Raw genomic sequence first — 21,131 nt, 5'->3', positions numbered from 1 at the left:
GTAAAAGTGAAACATTTATAGAGAATTTAAGCAAGTCGAAGAAATGTGTGTGTGTATGAATCTGATGCTTTCAATAAAAAGGACAAAAAGCATATGTCTATATGTTTTACATGAATTTTGAAATGAAGGCAAAGTTGGGGTGCCTGGGTGGCTGTCGGTTAAATATCTGCCTTCAGCTCAGGTCATAACCCCAGGGTCCTGGGATTGAGCCCTACATTGGGCTCCCTGCTTAGCGGAGAGTCTGCTTCTCCCTCTCCCTCTGCCCTGCTCATGCTCTCTCTCTCTCTCAAATAAATAAAATCTCAAAAAACAAAACAAAACAAAACAAACTGGTTTCATAGAAGGACAAGGGATGGGCTAAGGGAATATTATTGGGTTTTTTTTTTTAATCTTTTTTTAAAGATTTTATTTATTTATTTGACAGAGAGATAGAGAACACAAGTAGGCAGAGGGAGAGGGAGAAGCAGGCTCCCTGCAGAGCAGGGAGCCCAATGCGGGACTCGATCCCAGGACTCTGGGATCATGACCTGAGCCGAAGGCAGCCGCTTAACCGACTGAGCCACCCAGGCACCCTATTATTGGTTTTTTTCATAGTTTTAAACTGCTTAATTTGTTATAGCAAAGACAAGTTTCTTTTGTAATTTCTTGAAGATAAATTAAATCAATGAATAAAAAGCCCATTCTTATCACTGCTCTTCTCCTGAGGAAGGCACAAAGAGTGTGGGGTAGAAGTTAAAGATCTGGTCCTCACAAGCTATTGGGAAACATTCTCACAAAATTCGGCTTCTCCTCCTTTTGGGGCATTGTCTCCATCCCCACCCCCACTGCCCTGCGGGACCACCATCTCCTGCCACTCCTGCTGCATCAGCCTCTGAGCTTCTCTCTTCTCTTCCAGTGCCATGTATGTATTCCTCACATTCATGCCAATGAAATAGTTCTCATACATCTGCTCATGTCACTCCCCTTCTAGAAAACAGTCAATGACTTCCCACAGCTTACAGGATACAGTCTACCCTCTCTAGCAGGGCAAACCAGGCTCATCACAAACAAGTCACACATTTTTTGTTCAGTTTTATCTACATTTTCTCTTCCTATTCTACATTCCAGACACATTAAATTGTTCTCTATTTGCCGTTTTTAAAACATTCTCTGCCTTTTCATGGCTTAATGGTAGTTAATATGATGCTTGCCTCAATCCAGATTCGTTTTTTTAAATTTTTTATTGTTATGTTAATCACCATACATCATTAGTTTTTGATGCAGTGTTGCATGATTCATTGTTTGTGTATGACACCCAGTGTCCCGTTCAATATGTGCCCTCTTTAATACCCATCACCAGGCTAACCCATCCTCCCACCCCCTCCCCTCTAGAACGCTCAGTTTGTTTCTCAGAGTTCATAGTCTCTCATGGTTCGTCTCCCCCTCCAATTTCCCCCCCTTCATTCTTCCCCTCCTGCTATCTTTTCTTTTTTTTAACATATATTGTATTATTTGTTTCAGAGGTACAGATCTGTGATTCAACAGTCTTGCACAATTCACAGTGCTCACCATAGCACATACCCTCCCCAGTGTCTATCACCCAGACACCCCATCCCTCCCACCCCCCACTCCAGCAACCCTCAGTTTGTTTCCTGAGATTAAGAATTCCTCATATCAGTGAGGTCATATGATACATGTCTTTCTCTGATTGACTTATTTCGCTCAGCATAATACCCTCCAGTTCCATCCACATCATTGCAAATGGCAAGATCTCATTCCTTTTGATGGCTGCATAATATTCCATTGTATATATATACCACCTCTTCTTTATCCATTCATCTGTCAATGGACATCTTGGCTCTTTCCACAGTTTGGCTATTGTGGACATTGCTGCTATAAACATCAGGGTGCACGTACCCCTTTGGGTCCCTACATTTGTATCTTTGGGGTAAATACCCAGTAGTGCAATTGCTGGATCATAGGGTAGCTCTATTTTCAACTTTTTGAAGAACCTCCATACTGTTTTCCAGAGTGGCTGCAACAGCTTGCATTCCCACCAACAGTGTAGGAGGGTTCCCCTTTCTCCGCATCCCCGCCACCATCTGTCGTTTCCTGACTTGTTAATTTTAGCCATTCTGACTGATGTGACGTGGTATCTCATTGAGGCTTTGATTTGGATTTCCCTGATGCCGAGCAATGTTGAGCACTTTTTCATGTGTCTGTTGGCCATTTGGATATCTTCTTTGGAAAAATGTCTGTTCATGTCTTCTGCCCATTTCTTGATTGGATTCTTTGTTCTTTGGGTGTTGAGTTTCGTAAGTTCTTTGTAGATTTTGGATACTAGCCCTTTATCTGATATGCCATTTGCAAATATCTTCTCCCATTCTGTCGGTTGTCTTTTGGTTTTGTTGACTGTTTCTTTTGCTGTGCAAAAGCTTTTTATCTTGATGAAGTCCCAATAGTTCATTTTTGCCCTTGCTTCCCTTGCCTTTTGCGATTTTCTAGGAAGAAGTTGCTGCAGCTGAGGTCAAAGAGGCTGCTGCCTGTGTTCTCCTTTAGGATTTTGATGGACTCCTGTCTCACATTTAGGTCTTTCAACCATTTGGAGTCTATTCTTGTGTGTGGTGTAAGGAAATGGTCCAGTTTCATTCTTCTGCATGTGCCTATCCAATTTTCCCAACACCATTTGTTGAAGAGACTGTCTTTTTTCCATTGGACATTCTTTCCTGCTTTGTCAAAGATGAGTTGACCATAGAGTTGAGGGTCCATTTCTGGGTTCTCTATTCTGTTCCATTGATCGATGTGTCTGTTTTTGTGCCAGTACCATACTGTCTTGATGATGACAGCTTTGTAATAGAGCTGGAAGTCCGAAATTGTGATGCCGCCAGCTTTGCTTTGCTTTTTCAACATTCCTCTGGGTATTTGGGGTCTTTTCTGGTTCCATATAAATTTTAGGATTATTTGTTCCATTTCTTTGAAAAAAGTAGAAGGTATTTTGATGGGGATTGCATTGAATGTGTAGATTGATCTAGGTAGCATTGACATCTTCACAATATTTGTTCTTCCAATCCATGAGCATGGAACATTTTTCCATTTCTTTGGGTCTTCCTCAATTTCTTTCATGAGTATTTTATAGCTTTCTGAGTACAGATCCTTTGACTCTTTGGTTAGGTTTATTCCTAGGTATCTTATGGTTTTGGGTGCAATTGTAAATGGGATAGACTCCTTAATTTCTCTTTCTTCCATCTTGTTGTTGGTGTATAGGAATGCCACTGATTTCTGTGCAGTGATTTTATACCCTGACACTTTACTGAATTCCTGTGTGAGTTCTAGCAGTTTTGGGGTGGAGTCTTTTGCGTTGTCTACATAAAGTATCATATCATCTGCAAAGAGTGAGAGTTTGACTTCTTCTTTGCCAATTTGGATGCCTTTGATTTCTTTTTGTTGTCTGATTGCTGTGGCTAGGACTTCTAATACTATGTTGAATAGCAGTGGTGATAGTGGACATCTCTGCCGTGTTCCTGACCTTAAGGGGAAAGCTCTCAGTTTTTCCCCATTGAGAATGATATTTGCTGTAGGTTTTTAATAGATGGCTTTTATGATATTGAGGTATGTACCCTCTATGCCTATTCTCTGAAGAGTTTTGATCAAGAAGGATGCTGTACTTTGTCAAATGCTTTTTCTGCATCTATTGAGAGGATATGGTGGTTGTTCTTTCTTTTATGAATGTATTGTATCATGTTGATTGATTTGCGGATGTTGAACCAACCTTGCAGCCCAGGGATAAATCTCACTTGGTCGTGGTGAATAATCCTTTTAATGTAGTGTTGGATCCTATTGGCTAGTATTTTGGTGAGAATTTTTGGATCCATGTTCATCAAGGATATTGGTCTGTAATTCTCCTTTTTGAAGGGGTCTTTGGTTTGGGGATCAAGGTAATGGTGGTCTCATAAAACGAGTTTGGAAGTTTTTCTTCCATTTCTATTTTTTGGGACAGTTTCAGAAGGATAGGTATTAATTCTTCTTTAATTGTTTGGTAGAATTCCCCTGGGAAGCCATTTGGCCCTGGGCTTTTGTTTTTTGGAAGATTTTTGATGACTGCTTCAATTTCCTTAGTGGTTATAGGTCTGTTCAGGTTTTCTATTTCTTCCTGGTTCAGTTTTGGTAGTTTATATATCTCTAGGAATGCATCCATTTCTTCCAGGTTATCTAATTTGCTGGCATAGAGTTCCTCATAATATGTTCTTATAATTGTTTGTATTTCTTTGGTGTTGGTTGTGATCTCTCCTCTTTCATTCATAATTTTGTTGATTTGGGTGATTTCTCTTTTCTTTTTGATAAGTCTGGCCAGGGGTTTATCAATTTTGTTAATTCTTTCAAAGAACCAGCTCCTAGTTTCGTTGATATGTTCTACTGTTCTTTTGGTTTCTATTTCATTGATTTCTGCTCTGATCTTTATTATTTCTCTTCCACTGGGTTTTGGCTTTTTGCTGTTCTTTCTCCAGCTCCTTTAGGTGTAGGGTTAGGTTGTGTATTTGAGACCTTTCTTGTTTCTTGAGAAAGGCTTGTATTGCTATATACTTTCCTTTAGGACTGCCTTTGCTGCATCCCAAAGATTTTGAACAGTTGTGTTTTCATTTTCATTGGTTTCCATGAATTTTTTTAATTCTTCTTGAATTTCCTGGTTGACCCATTCATTTTTTAGTAGGATGCTCTTTAGCCTCCATGTATTTGAGTTCTTTCCGACTTTCCTCTTGTGATTGAGTTCTAGTTTCAAAGCATTGTGGTCTGAAAATATGCAGGGAATGATCCCAATCTTTTGGTACCAGTTGAGACCTGATTTGTGACCTAGGATGTGATCTATTCTGGAGACTGTTCCGTGGGCATTAGAGAAGAATGTGTATTCCGTTGCTTTGGGATGGAATGTTCTGAATATGTCTGTGAAGTCCATTTGGTCCAGTGTGTCATTTAAAGTCTTTATTTCCTTGTTGATCTTTTGCTTAGATGATCTGTCCATTTCAGTGAGGGGGGTGTTAAAGTCCCCCACTATTATTGTATTGTTGTCAATGTGTTTCTTTGCTTTTGTTATTAATTGCCTTATATAATTGGCTGCTCCCATGTTAGGGGCATAGATATTTACAATTGTTAGATCTTGTTGGATAGACCCTTTAAGTAGATATAGTGTCCTTCCTCATCTCTTATTACAGTCTTTGGTTTAAAATCTAATTTGTCTGATATAAGGATTGCCACCCCAGCTTTCGTTTGGTGTCCATTAGCATGTAAATGGTTTTCCACCCCCTCACATTCAATCTGGGGGTGTCTTTGGGTCTAAAATGAGTCTCTTGCAGACAGCATATCGATGGGTCTTGTTTTTTAATCCAATCTGATAGCCTGCGTTTTGATTGGGGCATTTAGCCCATTTACATTCAGGGTAACTATTGAAAGATGAATTTAGTGCCATTGTATTGCTTGTAAGGTGACTGTTACTGTATATTGTCTGTGTCCCTTTCTGGTCTGTGTTACTTTTAGGCCCTCTCTTTGCTTAGAGGACCCCTTTCAATATTTCTCATAGGGCTGGTTTCGTGTTTGCAAATTCCTTTAGATTTTGTTTCCCTGGAAGCTTTTTATCTCTGCTTCCATTTTCAATGACAGCCTAGCTGGATATAGTATTCTTGGCTGCATATTTTTCTCACTTAGTGCTCTGAAATTATCATGCCAGTCCTTTCTGGCCTGCCAGGTCTCTGTGGATAGGTCTGTTGCCAATCTAATGTTTCTACCATTGTAGGTTAATATCTCTTCTCCTGAGCTGCTTTCAGGATTTTCTCTTTGTCTATGAGACTCATAAGTTTTACTATTAGATGTCAGGGTGTTGACCTATTTTTATTGATTTTGAGAGGGGTTCTCTGTGCCTCCTGGATTTTGATGCCTGTTTTCTTCCCCAAATTAGGGAAGTTCTCTGCTATAATTTGCTCCCATATACCTTCTGGCCCTCTCTCTCTTTCTTCTTCTTCTGGGATCCCAATTATTCTAATGTTGTTTTGTCTTATGGTATCACTTTCTCTCAAATTCTGCCCTTGTGATCCAGTAGTTGTTTTCTTTCTCTTTTTCTCAGCTTCTTTATTTTCCATCATTTGGTCTTCTGTATCACTGATTCCCTCTTCTGCCTCATTTATCCTAGCAGTTAGCACTCCCATTTTTGATTGCACCTCATTAATAGCCTTTTTGATTTCAACTTGGTTAGATTTTAGTTTTTTATTTCTCCAGAAAGAGTTTCTCTAATATCTTCCATGCTTTTTTCAAGGCCAGCTAGTATCTTTAAAATCATCATTCTAAACTCCAGTTCTGATACCATATTAATGTCCATATTGAGTAGGTCCCTGGCAGTCGGTACTGCCTCTTGTTCTTTTTGTTGAGGTGATTTTTTCTGTCTTGTCATTTTGTACAGAGGAGAATAGATGAATGAGAGAACAAAATGCTAACAGGGTAACAAGTCCCCAGAAAATATACTCTAAATAAATCAGAAAAGACCTGAAACTGTGGGAAAAGAAAGGGAAAGAAAGAAAGAAGAAAAAGAAAAAGATAAAAACAAGCAAAAACAGAACAAAACAAACAGAATATGATCAAATATGATCAGGCTGGTCCATAGATCAGTGCCACACACTAGATTTTGGGTGTATTTTGGTCTGTTAGAAGAAAGTGCCTCCCAAATTTTTAAAGAAAGAAAAACTTATATATGTACAAAAATAAGGGTCAATATAATGAAGGGATGGAATATGACTGTAAAGATGAAAATTATAAAAAATTTTATAAAAGGAATTGATAAGTTGTTTGAAAAAAGAAAGGATTTAAAAAAAAAGACATAAAAAGGGAGAGAATGTGATCAGGCAGGAGACTAGAACAAAGCCATACACTAGAGATTTAGGGTATATTTTGATCTGTTAGAAGAAACTGTATTTCAAAATTTTAAAGAGAGAACAACTTATATATATATGCCAAAAATAAGGGTAACTTCTATGAAGGGATAGAATATGACTCTAAAAATGAGAAATAAAAAATGTTTTAAAAAGGGATTAATAAGATGTTGGTTGAAAAGGGAAAAAGAAAAATAAAAAAAAAGACAGTTAAAAAAAAATTAACTTTGAAAGACTGAAGAATCATGGTAACAAAGCCGTGAATTCTATGTGCAGTATTCCCCTAGGTCCGGAGTTCTGCCATTCTCATTGATTGGTGAACTTGGTCTTGGCCGGCTGTTCTCACTGATCTTCCGGGGAGGGGCCTGTTGCCGTGGTTTCAAATGTCTCCGCCGGAGGCGGAATTGCCCCTCCCTTGCCCCCTCCCGGCTAAGTCATCTGCTCGGGTTTGCTCTCCGGGGCTTTTGTTCCCTGCGAGCTTTCCGTACAGCTTTGGAGGCGGAGAGTGAAAATGGCGGCCTCCCAATCTCCGCCCCGGAGGAGCCGAGAACTCGGGCCCGCTCCTCAGTGAGCCCCAGAGAAAAGCCGTCAGTCACTCCCGTCTCCCCGGTCTCCGGCCGCACTCCGTGCTCGCCCGGCCTGTGACCGCGTGCCTCTATCTCTGGCACCCGACCCCGGGTGGAGTCTCCAAACCCGGCAGATCCCTGCGGTGCCCTCCCGCGCGGCTCCTCCCGGGGGAGGAAGGTGAGTCTCCCCGGATCTGCCGCTTGTTGGGTCCCTGCAGGGGCCCGACTGTGCTGCGGATCACGGTTTATGGCCACCCCGAGCTGAGAGCCCGCGCCTGGGCTCCGCCTCTGCAGCCGGCTTCCCTGCTCCGATCCCTGGGAGCTCTGCCGCCCTGAGGCACCCCCGGTCTTTCTGTGACCCCGAGGGTCCTGAGACCACACTGTCCCGGAGGGTTCCACCCCCCGCTTAGCCACCAGAGTGACGTCCCTCAGGGGAGCAGACTTTTAAAAGTTCCAGTTTTGTGCTCCGTGGTTCTATCACTTGCCAGAAGCGGCCGACGGAGGCCCCTCCCCCGCCGTCTATCCTCCCGAATATCGCCTCGGATTCCTTTCTCCGCACGTCCTACCTTCCGGAAAGTGGTCGCTTTTCTGATGAGAGAGTTGTTGCTCTTCTTTTCTTCGATCTCCTGTTGAGTTTGTAGGTGTTCAGAATGGTTTGATCCCTATCCAGCTGAATTCCTGAGAGGAGACGAAATCCAGGTCTCCTACTCCTCCGCCATCTTGCTCCGCCCCTTCCCTACGTATTTCTGGCGAACTTCTAATATCCTTCAGGACCGAGCTTAAATATCTTCACCTGTGATAACATTAATTTGTATATTGGGACCCCCAAAATGGAGGCTGCCCCAGTGGCCCAGCCCGTGCCACAGATTTAAGCCTAAGTTAGTTATGAGAAACACCTTTCCAGAAAAACTGACACCAATCACAATCCTCCAACTCAGCTTTAGCTAGCCTACTTTACCCTAGAAAACAGGACCTGCCAGTCTTATAACAAAATTCCTCACACCCTAGCGAATCATTCCCCATTTCCATGTTGCCCCTTCTAACACTATAAAACACTCTTACCTGAAACCCCTTGGGATCAGTGTTCCACTGTTTGTGAGGCACTGTATTTCCATCATCCATGGGTAGTTTTCCTTTGAATAAAGGACATCAAACTCATTTCTGATTTGTAGTTTTCTCATTTGACACCTGTATCAAGGCTATATTTAACAACTCCTCAAGAGTAGATCATCTATACTCCTACAACATCCACTATTCTACTGTAATAATTTATATACTTATGTGTCTCCTCCTAGAATGAAAACTGCATTGCACATAGTGTATGCTCAATTAATTCATAGTATATGCTCATTAATTAATTTACTTCTAAACTTTCTGGAATATTTTTTAACAGAAATATATTTGTAAAAAAATAGGTTTGCAGCAAAAATCTGATTATAGACTGTTAGGAATATGACTGGTAATTTAAATTTTGTGTTTAACCAAAGTGAGTACTCAGTTACAAATAAGTAACTTCAACGAAACACCAACCTGTGCTAATTATTGCCATTTAAATGATTGCTTCTGTTGGTCGTCGCTGCCCCCAAACTCCTGGATCCCTTCTCTCCCAGCTACTCTAGCAGAACAGTGTGAGACAGATGAAATAACATTCTTTTGGGGCACCTGGGTGGCTCAGTTGGTTAAGTGTCTTCCTTCGGCTCAGGTCATGATCCTGGGGGTCCTGGGATGGAGCCCGCATCAGGCTTCCTGCTTGGCGGGGAGTCTGCTTCTCCCTCTCCTTCTGCTCCTCTCCCATGTTCATGCTGTCTCTCTCTCTCTCTCTCTTAAATAAGTAAACAAATAATCTTTTTTTAAAAAGAAAGAAAGAGGGGTGCCTGGGTGGCTCAGTTGTTAAACATCTGCCTTCGGCTCAGGTCATGATCCCAGGGTCCTGGGACTGAGCCCCGAGTTGGGCTCCTGCTCAGCGGGGAGCCTCCTTATCCCTCTCCCACTCCCCCTGCTTGCATTCCCTCTCTCTGTCAAATAAATTAATTAATAAGAAAGAAAGAAAGAAAGCAGAAAGAAAGAAAAGAAAAGAAAAGAAAAGAGAAAGAAAAGAAAAGAAAAGAGAAGAAAAGAAAAGAAAAGACAAGAAAAGAAGGAAGGAACATTTTTGGGGGCATCCACAGATCAAGGTGTAAGTCCCAATTCTAATTTTTTTGACTGTTTGCTATCTGGCAAGCTCTTAACTGCTCTGTACCCTACTTTGCATGCCTATGACCACTGTCATTCAATGAGGACAATGGGAAGATGACTATTTCCCTGGGTATTGTAAAGCTGATTCAATAAGAATTTTCAAGTTCTACATGAACCTAAGTTATTATTACCTTTTGTAACAGCTGCATCTCTTCCTACAGTATTTATTTGCCCCTTTGCTCCTGATGGGGGTGAAATCAGGAACAATCATGGTTGTCATGGGAAAAAGCACAACATGGAAACCTAGCTCATTTAAGCAAATTTGTTAGATCACCAATTATTATGGGGTGGTTATTTCCCATTGAAAAATATTTTTTATTTTTGCAAAAAGTATAATTATTTTGTTCATCTAAGTAGCAAGGTCTTCAGAATGTGTGCAATATCTTTTTTCTTTTTTTATTTAAATTCAATTAGCCAACATATAGTACATCATTAGTTTCAGATGTAGAGTTCAGTAATTCATCAGTTGCATATAACACCCAGTGCTCATCACATCACGTGCCCTCCTTAATGCCCATCATTCAATTACCCTATTCCCTCCAGCCCCCTCTCCGCCAGCAACCCTCAGTTTGTTTCCTAGAGTTAAGAGTCTCTTATGGTTTGTCTCCCTCTCTGATGACTTCCCATTCAGTTTTCCCTCTCTTCCCCTAGGGTCCTCTGTGCTGTTTGTGTGTGCAATATCTTAATTCACACACAAAAAATATCACTTCACTCATACACACACACACACACACACACATTTTTGGTCAGTTAGAGCAAAGCTTTCCCTTCCTATTCCTCCTGTAAACATCATTTCCTTCCACTCTGGGGAGGCGGAGTAGAAGTGTAATTTGCTGAGCTTGGGGATGGGCTAATTTTGGTTGCAATCTGGGTTCTAACACTTATTATGATAGGCAGGGTATTTAAGTTCTCTGAGCCTCTATTTCTAATCAGTCAAATGATATCTAGCTTTCAAGATTATTACGAAAATAGAAATAAAGTATATAAAGTACATGGCACATAATATGTGCTAAAAAATGACAGCTACTATTATTAGTATGTTTTACCATCATGTACTTCAATATCTTGCTCCCCTAGATCAAAAAGCTGGTTAGCCGTGACACAAGCAAGCAATCAGAAAACTCTGGCACACACAAATCACTGAATATGTAAAAGATAAAAACTCAAAAAATAATCCTCTCTAATGATATTTCTCAAATATACTCTAAGATACTAATGTTCCATCACGACTGAAACTTACAGTTCTGGTCCTAGGACAAAGCAGGAAGAACTGTGTTAACAACAAATATCAGTTTTCACTGGGTAAATGGAATAGTCAACAGACAGGTATGAAAAGCCTGGCAGGAAGGAGAATTCCATAGGTTTATATTAAAGTCTTAATGTATAAAGTCATTGATTCTGATCAGTGAGACAGTATAGTAATTTGAGTACAGTTTCTGATATCTGACGGGATTCAAATCTCAGCTTTTCCACTTTCCATCTATGTGAATAGAAATCAGTCCAGTCATAAAGGAACGCAAGAGCAGAGACACCACTCTCAGCCGGGGAATCCACATCAACAGTCATTGAGAATTTACCATGTGGCAGACACTCCGATGGATAGGCTACAAACTTTTTCTATGTTAAATAGCCCAACGGGAGCCCTATTTTTATGAGGAGAAATCGGAGATGCAGAGAGGTTATATAAATCCAGCAATATCACACGGCCACAAATGACAAACTCAAGCACAGAGCCTGTGCACATTGCCAAAATCATTTTCTCATCGCTCATTAAAAATTACTCCAGGACATGATGCATTGGAAACATTTGTTTTTTAAATGTCGGTGGTTCATATTTATATAAACCAAAAATTGGGAGCTGCTGTGACATAAATTTGGACAGAAGTGCGGTGATGTGGCACTTGCAGGCAATACAACTAGGTCTGTGTCCGAAGCATACATTACCTTCGAAAGGTATGTCAGCTTAATTGTACCATACGGCCAAAGAGCCTTCTAGTGTCACGAGTGACTTCCAGTGGTCAGTAAACAGCATCGTATACTGTCAGAGAAGAACACACAGACCCAGAGTGTAGCAAGCGTGACTTCCTCACTTTGCATCAAAGAAAATGAGGCTCAATGTAACTGAATAAGATCCTACAGATAAAGACACACATCTGATCCATGACAGAGTTAACACTCCCACTTAGAACTTCTGATTCACAGTCCAGAAAGTGTCCAACTGTGCAAAATCATAGCAAGAAATCACAATGACCTTTTCAGTTCACTTGTATTTTGGCTAGAAAGAATAGGACAACTCATGTTTATTGGAGGTCTATATATTTTTTTAATAAAGATAAGCTAGCTGCTCTCTCATTCATGAATCTCATCTCTCCAACATGAGAATGAGGGGTCAAAAACTGTCACCATGCTAGGTCATTGCTTCTCACAAGCATTCCGAGATACACAGGTCTATCGGAATCAGGGGAACATGCCAACATTTAAGAAAACTAGCAACACTGCGATTTCCTATCCAATTTCTAGCCATCTTTGTTAGAATTTGGGCCCATGAAGGCATCATGTTTATTCTATTCAGCATCTCCAAATGCCCAGCACAGGATTTTGGTTGAGAGAAGATGGTCAACAGATTTTTGATGAATGAGTAAAATGAAAAGGAGCTTATATTTAAGGATGGTTATCTGCTGGCCAGGCTAATAACGCAAAGTAGCTTTCTCCTCCCCAATTGTTCCTAGAGTACATTATTCACAGACCTCATGGCATTGGCCTCAGTCCTTGTATAGCCAAACAGCCCTTCCACTAGCATATAAATTCCTTGATGGTACACTCTTTTTTTTTTTTTTTTCAGTTTCCCCCAAAAAATATGCCCCCATCAATAACCTGAGCCTAATGCACGTCATCTTCTAGGAGCTCACTATGTGTTTATTGAATGAAACTGAATCTAAAATGAAGAGGTTAACCAGGATGATCTCTCAAAGACACTTTCAATCCTAGTAATGCATGATTTTAGCATGGGCTATGAGAGGTCTTCTAAATGTCCTCATTTGCTTCTGTATTTTGTTTATAAACTATCTGTGATTCACATAGTCATTGATTTGGGAATGCCCAAGGAATATTCATACCATTCCTTGGGATGCCAAGCTTGGAAATAAATGCTTCCTTTGCTAATGTGTTCTAATATGGCATATACTATACCCAGATGTCAGCAAAGGAATTTTGGACAATGACACAACATTGTTGGTTTTATGTTTCTTTTATTTACTTCATTTTTGGTTTACTTTATTCCTAAAAACTGTATTTTAAGATGGGTAAACATAGTAATTTTTTAATCCAACCAAATATATTCAAGTTTTATTAAGTAGGAACCAAACTATATTCTACATCAGAGGACTAAATAAAAGCTCCTCACGTTCTTCAAAGAGTATCTCATATGAACCATACTTATTATAGATTATGCTAGGATGCCATGAGAACAGATCTCATCATCTAAAATTTTCTGCTGTATGGCCAAGTCAGAAGGCAACTAGGCCTTTACTGTGAACTGCTAGAAGGAGTTAGGATGCCCAGAAAATGAAATTACAACCAGAATAAAACATTCTGTGGTATGTACAAGTGGGAGCTGTCAGGTCAGCTAAATCAATTATTCACCATTTGTCCAATTGGGTTTGTATAAATCTTCATTTTCTCACACAGCAAATTCCCAGTTTGCTGTGAAGCCATACCCAGTAATGAGACAGAACGCCAAACATTAAACTGAGGACAGTTGTAAAATTTACAAGTCCTGCCCCTCGACTGGCTTCATTTCTCTGCACCTCTCCCTTGCCCAACAGTGATTATTTTTGTCTGATTTTCATATGAAAGTCATAAACAGAAGCAAAGTCCCGTCACCCAACAAGCGAGAATTATGTCAATTTTGCTTTATGATTCTGAAGCCCAGGGTTCCAGCTGATACCTATCACTGGGGAGGCTGGGGAGGGTTATGAAAAGCACAGATAATAACAGGAATAATGGCTGTAACAACAGACATTTCTAGTATTGTCCATGTTGTGGCAGTCAAGCACTTGACGTATATTGTTTTATTTCACCCTGACAACACCCTGTGAGGATGTTCCTTATATCACTTTACAGCTGAAGAAGCTTCAGTGTGAGATGTTAAAAAGCCTGTCCAGGTCATGAGGTTAGTATTAGCAGAGCCAGGGCACCAGAGGTATTTGATAAATGGTAATTTTGATCCCACGCCTTCCTTCTCTTAATTTCCCTTCTTGAGCATGGGTCATCGGGCCATTTTCTCTCTCTTGCTACCATTGCTGAGGGCTCTGATTTCAGCAACTTCCACACCCCAAAGCCCCTTCTGTGGTGACCCTATATTAACAACATGATCCATTTATAAGAATATTCCTGAACTCTGCCCTTGGAATCAATATCTTCTTATCAATCAGCTGTAGCAAATTCTCTGCAGGGAGCCATGAGGAAGAAAATAAGACCTAAGAGGAAGCATCAGCATAATTAAAGAGGACAAGCCCCCCTTACAAGGTGAAAAGAAGGAGCAAAAGAGATGTGGAAATTGATTGAAAATTCAATCCCAAAGACCCAATCTTGGACCAAATGAATTGTTTTGTAGCTCTGAACCTTTAACTGAATCTCTTTAATTGCTGGAACTTGCTAAAGAGCTCTCCTGATGTGTATGTGGGCCCAGGGCTGCCCCCAGGGGCCTTGGGTCCTGCAAGGAAGCAGGTTGGTGACTTCGGCCAGGGGCAGACCCCTCTCACAGTGGTATTGGAACAACAGAGGTGGGCCATGAGATGGATGAATCTCTTGTCTCTCACGTTTGCCGTACACAGAAGATTCTGCGCTTACCTACTCTGGCTTTAAAAAAAGGCTGTAATGTACAACTTTGGAAAAGGAGGGGAGCCACATTTTCTAAGTTTGAATCGTGGCTCCTGTGCCTCCCAACCGTGTGGCATTGTGACAGTCACACATAATAAGCAATAAGTCAGAGTAAAATTTCATCAGTGTTGCTCACTGCCAACAGATGGCAGGAATCATCGCTGATATATTATCTACCTTTCGACTTCTGATGAACAGCTGTATTTATGTGAAATGCATTTAGAAATCCAGTTCATAAGTAGAGGAGCTGCCATATTGGGAGAGCTCCATTCATCGCATATTACAGCTGGTTAACAATATTGAGTCACTGACTTCAGTGGTTTCCAAACTGGGTTCCACTGAGCACTGGGTGCCACAATGAAGCTTCAAAAGTCTCGAGGGGAGAGAAGGGAGGTGAAATAGGTGGGTGGCAATGAGTAGATGAGTTTCTTCCCCTCTATCCTTTTTTTAGGCAAAGCACCTGTGACCGAATAAAAAATGTATATTTGGTCTCTGCCCCCATTCCTAACATAGACATCCTATAACCTGTGTAATATCCTGAGTGGTGGGGGTGATGGGAGAGTCTTACACAAGAGGTCCTATATCCCTTGGAGATTCCTTGGTTACAAAAGCCTTTTTTGTTCTAATGAGGTGACTCTTGGTGGGCTCCTGGATAGTTATAGGATAGGCGTTTGTCACAAGAAAGACCAAGCCATGAAAAGAAGTTTGGAACTCTCAGCCCCACTCCCAACCTCTGAGGAGGGGAGAGGGGCTAGAGAATGAGTTAACGATGGATCATGCTAAGGTGGCGAAGCCTCCATAAAAATCCCTAGGCCACAGAGAGCTTCGGGGTTAGGAATGCATCCAGGTGCCAGGAGGGTAACACACCCCAACTCCATGGGGACAGAAGCTCCTGCACTCGGGACACTTCCAGACCTCGGCTTGTGCACCTCTTCATCTGGTTGTTCCTTCATATCCTTTGTAATAAAGCAGTCCATGTAAGTGAAAGTGTTTCTCTGAGTTCTCTGGGCTATTTTAGCAAAGTATCAAACCAGAGGAGGGGGGTGTGGGAACCCCTGGTTACAGCCAGTTGGTCAAGCATACAGATGACAATCTAGACCTGTGACTGGCATCGGAAGTGGAGGCAGCCTGTGGGACTGAGCCCTTGACCTTGACAGTGGGGTCTGTGCCAACTCCAGGTGGATGGCTTCAGATTGCATTAAACGGTAGGGTGCCCAGCTGGTGTGCAGAGGTGGAGAACTGGTTGTTGGTGTGAGGAAAGATCCCACACCTTTGGTGTCCAGAGCACTGTGAGCAGAGAAATGGGTTTCCTTGAGCACCTTTATTATCATTTGTGCTATTTCTTGACATTCTGTGTAATATTTCATTTGCTTTGGGGGAACTTTTGATTAAAAAAAATGGAGTGAGAGGACTCATTCTCTCCCAGAGTGAGGGAATCAGGTTGGCCAAGACGAGGCTAAGTGGGTTGGGAGCAGAGCACAGAGTAGGACCCAGCACCACCTCTAATTCCTATTTCCAGGGTGATGTTCATGACCACAAAGTTCTGGCGTTCTTCACACGCCTAATAAATACTCCAATCCCTGTGCTGAGTGAACATTATTGTGTGATTCCAGCTCTTTACTTGGGTCTGGCAAGGTCAGTTAATGCCCATCCGGAGGTTTGTGAGGTCACAGATGGGTTGTGAGGAAACAGCCTGAGTGCCTGGCTCACTGGATCACACTGATGATATGGAGTCGGTGGAGTTAGGGGAACAGGGAAGGAAAAAATACAGAAAGCTTGCCAGTGCTCCCTCAGCCTTTTAGCTTCCTCGGCTGACTCATTCAGAGAACAAAAACACAGGAAAAAAAAATACAGAATACCTGTGCCTTCTTATAAAGTGGTCTTTAGGGCAGCCTGCGAAGTCTGTGACTAAGTTGTGACACTTGAGACCAGCTGGAAGACCATCACTTTTTGTTACTTTATAACATTTCTCAAAACCAGCCTTTTAATCCAGATTTTAAAATGTTATTCTAGACATTTAGGAGTTACTTAACGTTGTAATAAATGTTTAACATTTAAATAAAATAAATGTAAATAAAGTAAAAATTTTAAATTTCATAAAACATCATGGCAGTTCCTCAAAAAAATAAATAAATAAGTATAGAATTAACATATAATCCTGGGATTCCACTTCTGGACATTTACCCCAAAGATCTGAAAGCAGGGCCCAAATAGATATTTGCACACCCATGTTCAAAGCAGCCTTCCTCACAGTAGCTGAAATGTGGAGCAACCCAGGATCCATCAGTGTAGGAATGGATAAACGAGGTGGTATGTACATACAATAGACCATTATTCAGTTTTTAAGAAGGAAGGAAGTCCTGTCACGTGCTACAACATAGATGAACCTCGAAGACATTACGCACAGCGAAATAAGCCAGCCGCCGAAGGACAAATACTGTATGATTCCACTTATGTGAGGCTGCTGGAGGAGTCAAAGTTGGAGGCAGAAAGTGGAATGGGGGTTGCAGGGACTGGGGGGAGTGGGGAGTTAGGGTTTAATGGGGTAGAGTTTCGGTTTGGGAAGATGAAAAAGTTCCAGAAACGGCCAACGGTGATAATTACACAACATTATGAATGTACTTCATGCCACTGAAGTGTATGATTCAAAATGGTTAGAATGGTAAATGTGATGGTATGCATATTTTTACACCACAATGAACAAAACAAGGCCAGTGCCAGGCAGCGCGTTGAGACGTACCCACGGACGTGGCATTCGACACAGAGGAAAATTCCAAGCACGACACCCTCGTGTACTTTGGCCTTTAACTCCGCTCTGACAATGTCCAGTAAGGACTCTATTATCGAGAATACAGTAAACAGGATGCCCATTGTGGCGGGAACTGAATTTCTGGGGAAGGATCCTGGATTCAATCCTTTTAGGAAGAATCGTCTAACTCTGATTTATTACTAGTATCTCAATGATGTGAGTTATTTTAAAGAGACAGTGCTTTTCCTAGCTGCCACCTGGAGGAAAGAAGTGGCTCCGACCTCAGGAATGGTCACTTGTGAGCAAACCGGAGACACAGCCCCTTCCTGCCACTACACACAACAGTTCCCATAGCACATTGTTTCGGGGATATCCTTATCTTTTTATGGAAAGCACGGGAGAGAAGCAAGGGCCCCTTCCTACCAAGGCTGTGGAGAGGGTAAACATGAAATCAATGTATGTGGAAGTGCCCAGCACACAGATGACACCCAAAGAACATTCTAGAACATATGCTGTAATTAGCTACTACATTCCAGCTACTGTCTGATTCACTCAAAAATGATAACTGAGCATCTATAATGTGCCTGGCTCTTTTCAGGTCACAGATGATAGAACAGTGAATAAGTTCAAGTCTCCACTTTCAGAGTGCTGGCATTTTAGTAGAAGGACAGAGAATACAGATGTGTGGACGGCACTGCAGTCAATGCAACTGGCTGGAACCGTGGCAGAGGGGAGAGTACAGAGATTTACCACACAGAGTGTGAGGTGTACCCTGAACAACAGAACCAAGGCTAAGGTGAAGGCTCTGGAGCAGGCTCAGCCTCAGGTAAATCCTGCTATGGCCATGTACTACGTAGGCTTTCTTCAGCAAATCAGTTATCTCCCTAGGCCTCAATCTACTCAACTCTACTCAATGCATAAAATTGTTGGGAGGATTATAATACCCAATACCTAGCAAGCTAGAAGAAAATCACGCCATTCTCCTGCTTAAAACCTACAATGACCTCTGTTCGCTCTTACAATCCACAACCCCTGGCATGGCCTCCAAGTTGCTGATTGTTCTTGGCCTTGGCTAGCCTCTTCAGCCCCACTGCCCCAGGCTCCCCCTCTTTCTAAGTTCCTCACACCTGATCTTGGTTCTGTTCCACAGTTGCACCAAGGCATTTGCTCCAAACACTTCTCACTTTCCTTTTCCCCTAGTTTCTCCTGCTCCTCCTTTAAATTGCAGCTGAAATGTCACTTCCTTGAGCAGTGGTTCCCTGGACAAGCTGACAAGCATCATAAGATTTGGCAATTTCCTACATGCACACCTGTACTCAGGTGAAAATAGGATTCATTTGCATCGCCACTGGCAGGTGTTATGGGGAGGTCTATTCTACTCATTATGAGATGGAAGGGCAAGGAAACCAATGTTTCTAAAGTGTCTATTTGATTTCAAGCACTATGTTATGCACTGTCTGTATAGTTCTATCAATTAAACTTCCAAGGCATATTGAGGTCAATGTTATTTCCTTCTTTGAGATATGAAGAAGTAAGGATCAATGTGAAGCCAGCAGGTGATGAAGCTGTGTTTTGAACCCAAGTCCATGCCCTCCTTGACCTGTCCTCATTCCTCCTTACTGTACAGCACTGAAAGATAGGTTCTATTTATGCAGAACCTCATAGCCTGCGTTCTGGGAACAAGAGCTATGATTATTTGTCTGTAATTATACATTGCTATAACATCGCCTATAAAAAGTAATTATAAAGACAGTGGGGAAAAGCCCCATTCCATTCTGCATCCCTTTTCTCTGTGCCTTTATTGAGCAAGGCCCTTCGGGCTAAATTCCCTTTTCCTGATCCTATAGGTGACTCCACATTGAAGCAGGTGTTAACACATGACTGCCCCTAGCAACCATCAGAGGAAGCCGCCACCCTTTGGCCTCTGGGAAGAACTGAGCCTTTTGTAATGTACAGAATTGTCGAGTCACGATGCTGTACACCTGAAACTAACACGAGACTGTATGTCGACTATACTCAGTGACAAATAAAATTTTTTTAAAAAGAAGTTAAGCAAAACAAAACGAAATGTGTGTCACACTTTGGTGACAGGTGTTAAAAGAAAATTGTTGCATAAAAACCAAAACAGAAAGAAAAGAGACCCATGCCATTTCCACTGGTTTTGCATCACAAAGTAGAAAGGGGGATAAGACCTAGAGTCAACACACCCACAATCTGAGACCTAATTTTGTCACTGTCCCACAAAAAAGGAAAGAAAGGCTCTGTTTTCCCAGGAAAGCTGATGTCTTCCTCCATCTGAGTCTTACTTTAATCAAAATACCAACTTCACAAAGTAGCTCTGAAGCTAAACTAAGAATAGGAATATGAAGGACTCCTGCTTGGACCTATTCCTCTTGTTAAAACTGCAACACATGGTGCAAAATGGATGCTCTGGTGGACAAGGCGTAATCGCCACAGTCCTCAGCTACCTCATTTATAAAATGATGTGACTGATGCTTCATCTATCCCCCCATGAGCCAGGGGTCCACAGAAGACAACAATCACTTGAAATTTCCTTCTACATTTAAAATGTATAGTTCCGTGGGAAAAAGTGCTTATTTTAACCCAAGTCCTATGGCAGGAATTTATCATTTTTCTCATAATCCAAATGGGTCAAAATTGTTTGTGATGCTATTAGCCATTATATCTATTTCGGTTTATTTATATTTACTGTCTATCTTTGTTCAAACAGTGGCATCCTGGAGGCTGGTTGATCTCTTCCCCGTACCGTGCCTGTAATTCAGATAAACACCACTAGGTGGAGAAGTCTCAGATCGTGGAAAATTCATCCAAAAGTGTTTCTCTAGTTCTTTATGTTTGGAATTTACTTCACCACGAATAACAAATCTTAAAAAAAAAAAAAAAGCAACATGTATTTATTAGGACAGGTTGATCCTGGTCTCCAATAAATTCCGTTTTCCAAACTTCCAAGAGTAAATCTGCTTCATTCTCTTTATTCTGACTCATCTAGAAAATAGTCCCTTTAGAGAATAGAATAGGTATCTTCACACCCCTAATGATACACATCAATTGGTTTAGTCATCCTACATATTCCCATGGATCATGTCTTGAGGTCAACCCATATAACCAGAAGGATCTGAAGAAAGAGTGGACTTGATGATGTTACTAATATTATTAACTAACATCAAGTAGCAGAAAATACTTCGTAAACAGTATATCCTCAATAATTACAGCACATGCTATGAGCCAGGTACTTCTGGCTGCCTAATTCCTTAATTCCATGAGTATTTGGTGAATCCCTACTATATATCAGGTGATGTGCATAATGAGGTCAAAAAAAAAAACAAAAACAAAAAACCAGCCATGGCCTTAAACTCATTGTCTACAGCAGGGATACGTGCATTAAGTAATTAAATAATAAATAATTATGAGTGAACTCAGTTCCAGGAAAGAAAAACTACAGAAAGCTACAGCAGAGATCAAGGGGGAAGGGGCTACTTAAGGTAAGTGACAGGAAGCGTATTTCTGAGGATGTGACATCCAAGCTAGAACTCAACAGTGAAGAGGAGGCAAAAACAAATAACATATAAGATCCATGAGGCAGACACTCTGGAAAACTGTATGGAGGTTCCTCAAAAAGTTGAAAATAGAGCTACCATATGATCCAGCAACTGCACTACTGGATATTTACCCCAAAGATACAAAAGTAGGGACCCAAAGGGGTACGTGCACCCTGATGTTTATAGCAGCAATGTCCACAATAGCCAAACTGTGGAAAGAGCCAAGATGTCCATCGACAGATGAATGGAT

At 41.4% G+C, this 21,131-nt stretch overlaps 1 long non-coding RNA gene across 1 annotated transcript in view; it reads right to left on the bottom strand.

The window, feature by feature from the left end:
- Positions 1–9,157, bottom strand: part of LOC118015211 — a 97,026-nt gene extending 87,869 nt beyond the window's left edge. Inside the window, exons 1-2 of the long non-coding RNA XR_004680573.1 lie at positions 9,119–9,157; positions 8,519–8,589 (exon numbers count right to left, since the gene is read on the bottom strand). This is a non-coding gene — a long non-coding RNA (uncharacterized LOC118015211). The remainder of the gene's footprint in view (positions 1–8,518; positions 8,590–9,118) is intronic.
- Between the last annotated feature and the right edge of the window lie 11,974 nt (positions 9,158–21,131).

Source organism: Mirounga leonina, unplaced genomic scaffold (assembly GCF_011800145.1).
Source record: "Mirounga leonina isolate KUSES-001 unplaced genomic scaffold, KU_Mleo_1.0 Mir_165, whole genome shotgun sequence".
Classification (NCBI taxonomy): domain Eukaryota; kingdom Metazoa; phylum Chordata; class Mammalia; order Carnivora; family Phocidae; genus Mirounga; species Mirounga leonina.
Note: the sequence above shows the minus strand (reverse complement) of the source record. Positions and strands in the feature narration are given on the sequence as shown.